Source organism: Ascaphus truei, chromosome 16 (genome assembly GCF_040206685.1).
Source record: "Ascaphus truei isolate aAscTru1 chromosome 16, aAscTru1.hap1, whole genome shotgun sequence".
Classification (NCBI taxonomy): domain Eukaryota; kingdom Metazoa; phylum Chordata; class Amphibia; order Anura; family Ascaphidae; genus Ascaphus; species Ascaphus truei.
The window spans coordinates 45,742,721-45,749,685 of record NC_134498.1 but is presented as its reverse complement, the minus strand read 5'-3'; the positions used below and the strand labels follow the sequence as shown (position 1 = coordinate 45,749,685).

The following is a 6,965-nucleotide window of genomic DNA, read 5'->3' as shown; positions in this document are numbered from 1 at the left end:
ATCATTGGTTCACTGGCAAATTGCATCTTAAAAACAGAACAAAGTAACTGATTAAAAAGACGACCAAAACAATCAACGCCAAGAACCTCAAAAATAATAGCAGAGAATTTCTGAACTAGTGCTGAAAAATCAATTCAGCTCGCTCAAGCTGGCTGAGGATAATTTAACAAAGGGTAAGAAAATATCAGGTGAGACAAGAAAGTTACTGAGAATGTCATTTTTCTTTTTTAATCCTAAAGTGTAGAACAAAAATGTCACATACAGACAATCTGCAAACGTATAACTCAAGATGTAAGAAAATGTAACTGCAATATGGTGAATGTGACAATCGAAGATAACAAAAGTTTAAAGAAGACGAAACAGCAATTTATGATTCGGAAGAATCAAATTATTTACTCAACCAAGACGATGGATCAACAACACAAGACAGTGCTCATATCATAGAGAGAGTTCAGGACTTCTACAAGAACACAGATAACACATGGAATAATCAGGCAGGAGAAGAATTAGAAGAATCCATTAGTGATGTGCTATGCGTCCTTTCAAAGGAAGTAACAAAGGCAATAAATCCATGAAAAATGGAAAGGCCCCAGGGGAAGATGTTGTCCAAGCTCGGATAGTGAGGGTGACTGGGTTACGGAAGGATCAGATAGTTCTAGAAACAAGGTAGGTGATAAGTTAGAAATCATAGAGCTGTTCTGACAGAATAACAAAGACCGACGTAAGCTAATATAAGGAGCAGCAGGTATGCAAAAACAAGTAACAGCAAAGTATTGACATCTAAGGCTGAGGCCCCGCTGCACGCGTCCGCATGGCTGCCTTGCTTGCCGGCGGCGCGTGTAACTCACTGCACCGCGATTTGCAGTCTGCAGTGAACTGTGATGCGCGCTGGGGGGGGGGGCGTTGCCAAACGGGTCGGGTGGCCGGGGGCAATGACGAGGGGGGGGTGCGGCCATGTGCGTTCAGAGCGAGAACATGACCCCATGTCACAATACATGTATGCATCTATGCACAATTATTATGTGTCCCGTCCGTCCGAGCTATGCACGGGAGGTGGGGGGCAGGGGGAGAGGGAGGGAGAGCCATGCATGGCTGCCTCACAGACTTCCCTCCCAAGCTGCCACCCTCCCGTAGCTCCTTCCTCTTCCCCTCCTTCCCTCCTACCCTCCTTCCCTCATTGGCTGACTCGTGCACCACGTGACGCGTCAGCGCTTCTGATCACCAGAAGCTTGCAGCATCGGCCGGCTGACACGTCACAGCACGCAGTCAGCCACGTCGGAAGGAGCCAGCGGGGACCTCCAGACTGGAGGAAATGGGCTGGTGGCCCCGCCAACCTCAGCGGGTCCTTAGCCTAAAGAGTATCACACATACTACCTAGGAGAGATTGCGGCATTGTGTGTGTTTAAGGTTATTACTGGATTTATTGTGTTGTTGGCTAGCCTATTACTAATATACTGTTTATATAAAGTTGTATAAGTGTTTTGGGTATGGAGGAGAGGAGTGGTTGCCTCGGCTGTTCACATGCGTTCTCATATGAGTGTCAGGGGAAGAACCCATGACACCGATCACGTCCTTTGGGCCCCCGGGGTTTACTCACCCGGGGATACGGAACTAGCGCCTGTGCTGGTCCGAGGTTTGGGTCATACCCAAGGACATCTGAGCCAGGGTCTCATTTGACCAAATAAAAAAGGCAAAGAGGATTTTGGGAGCACAGTGTAGACAGTCACGTGAACAATAAAATAGAATAACTCCTGTGTAAAAATATACGCAGATAGAAGCTAATACTCATGCAAATGTTAATGCAATGCTTGGTGCTCAAGGAGTCGGACCCAAGTCAAAGCATCATAGCTACTTCTCAGTTAGGGATGGTGGAATATGAAAAATAGAAAGTATATTGAAATATCACTCACACGGCCCTGTGTGAGCCCGCTTGTGTAAAGGTGTCTTTGGTTCTTTTCTGTGGACAATCTTTTACTTCTCCTGGTTGGTAATGGGCAATTTCCTCCTCGGTACAGATATGCACATATATATAGCAAAAAATCAGTACAAATGGGAGAAATGTGGGGTGTGCAGGGGCTCCCAAGAGAGGAGATAAATACCCCTGACCCACAGTCCCGCACTCCCCCTTATGATAAAATGTAGGGGGTGAAATCAGTACAAATAACAAATTCCACTCACACGGCCATGTGTGAGCGCTTGTCCTCAGAGGTGTTCTATAATCTTGTCTGGATATTGCAGACTCGGTCAGCGTCAATCCACACTTGGAAGCTGGCCCCGTGGCAGCCACAATAAGGTGCGTTTCAGCGACAGTTTCGGATCAAATCCCTGGCTTCCGCGTCCGGGTGTCGGTTGTGACATCACTTACTCCGTTCTCCTACGGTGGCTGCAGAGGGTCCAAAAGGTGAGGTACGCGTTTCGCCCGGTCGCAGGCTTCGAGGTGAGAAGAGGTGGGGAGGAGAGGAGAAGAAGAGGGGAAGTATGAGGGGAGAGGTCTACTGTATTTTACTAAAGTCCCAAGTGCTATTCTACTCTATAGCCCCTCAATTCCAGGGGAATAAAAATATTTTCCGTATCTACTCTATCAAAGGAAAAATCCAACTGAAAGCTGTAGGCTTTCTATCTTTGATACATCTGGTGCAATTATTTCGCCTTGGAATTGCTCCCCTTTTGAAATTGATACATAGACCACTTTGACCTAGGGCAACTGTCTTCCTAATTACAGCCTGTTCTTCATACAAAATGTAGGATGACTCATACATCATTCCTTTGTATCCAATTATATTACACATGCTAAGTAAGTACAGTAACTGCAGCAGTGCTGCTTTCTCTCCTCTGTACAATGGCAAGTCTAACCTCGGTGTGTACTTGAGTTTTTAGATAGCCACAGAGATACTGTGTAAAGTCTGGCATAGTCTTAGAATGTCTGTCGCTCTTTCAGGTTTCCGTGAGGAGACCTGAATTACCTCATTGTGGTGTGGTCTTAATTTCAGAATTTAGCTGGAGAAAAGGATGGAAGTTGCTGAGGTCCAAATCAGTGACCAAATCAGAGAGAGCACACCTATTTTATACAATGTATTTTGTGCTGGAGGTCATTGTAATGAGTAGCTTTGCCCTTTGCTGATGTCCCTTCAAAGTCCAAAGGGATTAAACACAATTATATATGGTATTTCCAAACAACCCCTCCTTCAAATTCCTTGACAAGGTTCAAGGTCATGAATAAAATTTTGTATTTTCTTTCAAGCAAAATAGGCAAAGTAATTGAAACGGTAAGTATAAATGAATGGTGATCTAAAAACACAAAAGTCTCTTTTTCGTTTCAAGAATGATATGGACCAAACATGTTTTCTGGAATCAAGTGTCGTTGCTCTAAGAAAACAGCCAAATAAAGTACATTTTGTGTACCCTGCAAATGAAGTCCAGCAGATTGTCAACCCAGCCCTCATAAAAATGCTCAGACATGGAATCTGGTTTGATAAGTGTTTCATCATCATTCATTTCCGTTTGCAAAACCAATTGCAGAGGCTTTACACTAATGCTAAAGTAGGCAATTATCGAGACTGGTGAATTTTAAAGGGCTTCATTATATTCCAAGGTGATAAAAAAAACATGAAGAACTCTGAAAGAATGGCCAAGTCACGGACATCAAATTAATATTTAGATGTACCAGGCACTTTAAAAGCCCGGCACTTGATTTATCTAGTTTTTATAGCTAACAGCTCCTTTTCCCCCCCAGGAATCTTGACACTAGACACTCTGATTAGTAAAACAACTATCATTTAGAGAAGGAAAGGGAAGCCTGCAACATTCATTTTATAAGCGCGTGAAAGAGATGTCAATAGATAATTCGTCCCCTTTAACATGAAAGAGACATTTATTGTGTTAGCTCTGCCGTTTAACCCCATGGGCAGGGGCGGCCAACTCCAGTCCTCAAGGGCCACAGCACAGGTGCCTCAGTGGTTGACTGAGCCATTGAGTGATCCACCTCTGCTGAAGCAGGGATATCCCTAATACATGGCCTGTTGGTGGCCCTTGAGGGCTGGAGTTGCTAAGTACCCCACCTCTATTACCATTGTGACTGAGTGTGTGTCTCATCCTCTATCTATGAACTTGATGCACATCACACAAAAATTAAGAAAACCTGTACCTACTGTAGTGTAGTAACATGAATAATGACACCAACATCTAATGACGATAGATAAGAAATAGATTTTTTTACGCACACATTCATTTTTTTTTGTTTTTTAACAATAACAATTCTTTACACGTATCTCCAGCAGAGATCCTGAAACTTGTTCAAATAATCAGGGACACATATCAAAATGGGGTAATTTGCGCCAAAACATCAAATATTTGGATCTGCGTCAATTTGCACCGGTGACATATCTATGAATCTTTCTGGTCTTGCTTCTCAGACTTGCCTCAGAGTTTAATGCCACATTAACAGAGCGGATTTATTTTGCACAAAGAGAGAGGGAAAAGGATATATCCCATTATAACATCGCTCTCTGCTCCCCTGAAACGCTCATGGCGTAATCGGAGCAATTTGGAGAATGTATGACGCAAAGCACCCTGATAAACTGACTCTGTCACACAGTGTTGAAATTACGCAATTAGCACCACTTTCAGAGCAACATGTATTTTTGCCGAATACGAACAGAATGGTTGCTTTGCTATATGTAGGATTAACCCATTAGTATTTTGTATAATTTCAACACAATTCTAATTTTCAACTACAGAAACCCCATGGATCAGTGGAAAAATTATTTGCGTTATTTTCAATAAAATCCGATTAGTGACCATACTGTATATTCTTCTTTATATATATATATTTATATATATATATATATATATATATATATATATATATATATATATATATATATATATATATATATATATATATATATATAAGACACACAGATGAAAAGAACATAGACAATCCCCTTAGTAGCACTCTAAATTACACCTAAACTAATCTATAAGATAAAGATGGTTAAAAAGAAACAGATGCTCCACCAATTCAGAAAAAATGAACAAGATTTTATTAATTAAACAACAAGACACACTAACTTAAAAACATAAAAATACTAAAGACAGCCTATGAAAATATATATGTATCAAAAATATAAAGAGAGGACTACTAATCAAACACTTTCAGTATTACAAAGAGAAAAAAGAAAAACTAAAATGTGTCTAAATAAAGTTTAAATAATGACAACAAAGTAGTTTAGTCTAACATAATAGGCAATACAAAATATATTCCCACTGACATATGCATGAAAGAATAATAAATCATTGCGTTGGAAAAAGTATATAGTCAATGACCCAGTATATAGCCAGGAAAAATTAGTATGTATACCAAAAACAGAGGGGGAAAAAAAAAAAAAAAAGCAACCAGGGAAAAATAATATAACAATAATAATAGTTATACCCTGAACAGCATTTCCCCAAAATGAAATCAATGAGAACTGATGCAGCAAATAAAGAAAAATATGACTAATAAAGACATATTAGCAAACAGAGTCATACATATTGAAAACACCACAAAGTGCACTGCACTGCAAGGACAGGTAATGCCCAAACAGTAAGAGGAGGGTAATACTCAGCTGCAGCTAGATTGTGTAGAGTTTGTGTCCATATTGATTGTACAGGATGTGTTTCCAAAGTCTGCTTATAACAGGAACAAAAAATAAAGTCCAAAATGCTGCATCAGATCCATCATAAGTCCCTCAAAATAGAAGATTACATAAAGGCTGTAGTGAAGTAAACACTCAACATGTTTCACCCTGAGTGGGCTTCTTATAGTCTGATATATAGTCAGATAAGGCAGTTGGCACTCCAATAGGTGCTGGTAAGCCACAGGTGCACGTCCCATATAGAGAATGTAGTTATACGTTACCGTTCCAAGGATTGGTAAACAAGAGACAGCACTCAATGTTGAAAATCAAAGTGTATTAGTGAAAGCAAAAATACATCCAGAAACCCAACGTTTCGGTCCTACAGAATGGGACCTTCCTCAGGGGGATACCCCTTTCACTAATACACTTTGATTTTCAACATTGAGTGCTGTCTCTTGTTTACCAATCCTTGGAACGGTAACGTATAACTATATATATATATATATATATATATATATATATATATATATATATATATATATATACACACCGGGAATGTGCTTGATTGAGCCATGAATATTTGTGTCGGTGAAGAAATGCAACATTCGTAACGAAGATGAATGCCTGCAAATAATCTCTAGTTATTTACCACACCATCCATTGCCTATCCAGATGGCTGCATGAATGTGCAGAATATGGTATATACTGTAATCAGTTTGCCTGATAACGTCTGATGTCAGCATACTTGCCAGAAAATATATGGGTATGTGACACAAAGTATCAACTAATTCTTCAATCATTTTCATTACTTACACGAACTATTTGGTGTTTTCTAATCATTATTTCTGAATCTAGTGACCCTAGCAAGTTATTATTGTTAGCACCTAAGGCTGCTTTTTGATATACAGTGTATGGCAGATAGGAAACAGTAGAGTTGAACAATGTAACAGTCGGCTACAATAACGCTCATATACTACTGTACATATTCACTTACTCACTATCAAAAATATCATTCGAAAACGGCCCTCAGATCCTTATTCTATAAACTGAGATAGCGCTGAATCTCTTTATTTCTCCTCTCTCCCCCTGCTTCTGTATACAGTGGCGGCCGCCTTTAGCCTCCTGCGGCTGCCACCATGGGTTTTTTTTTTAAAACGCGGCGGCGCGCGTTTTTTTTTTTTTAGTTTTCCCGCGCCGCGGGCGCTTTCAATAATAAGCGCCATTAGCACTTATCTGATGAATGCGGCCGCCGCGCGGGAAACTCCGATGCAAACGGAGAAAATGCCCGGATAAATCCGGGTAAGTGTTAGAATAAAGGTGGCCGCGACAGTACACCAACTCCCAACA

General features: G+C 40.7%; 1 long non-coding RNA gene across 1 annotated transcript in view; it reads right to left on the bottom strand.

Annotated features, from left to right (window-relative positions):
• The window catches only part of LOC142467710 (uncharacterized), a 24,132-nt gene extending 21,793 nt beyond the window's left edge, over positions 1-2,339 (bottom strand). Inside the window, exon 1 of the long non-coding RNA XR_012788489.1 lies at positions 1,911-2,339. This is a non-coding gene — a long non-coding RNA (uncharacterized LOC142467710). The remainder of the gene's footprint in view (positions 1-1,910) is intronic.
• Between the last annotated feature and the right edge of the window lie 4,626 nt (positions 2,340-6,965).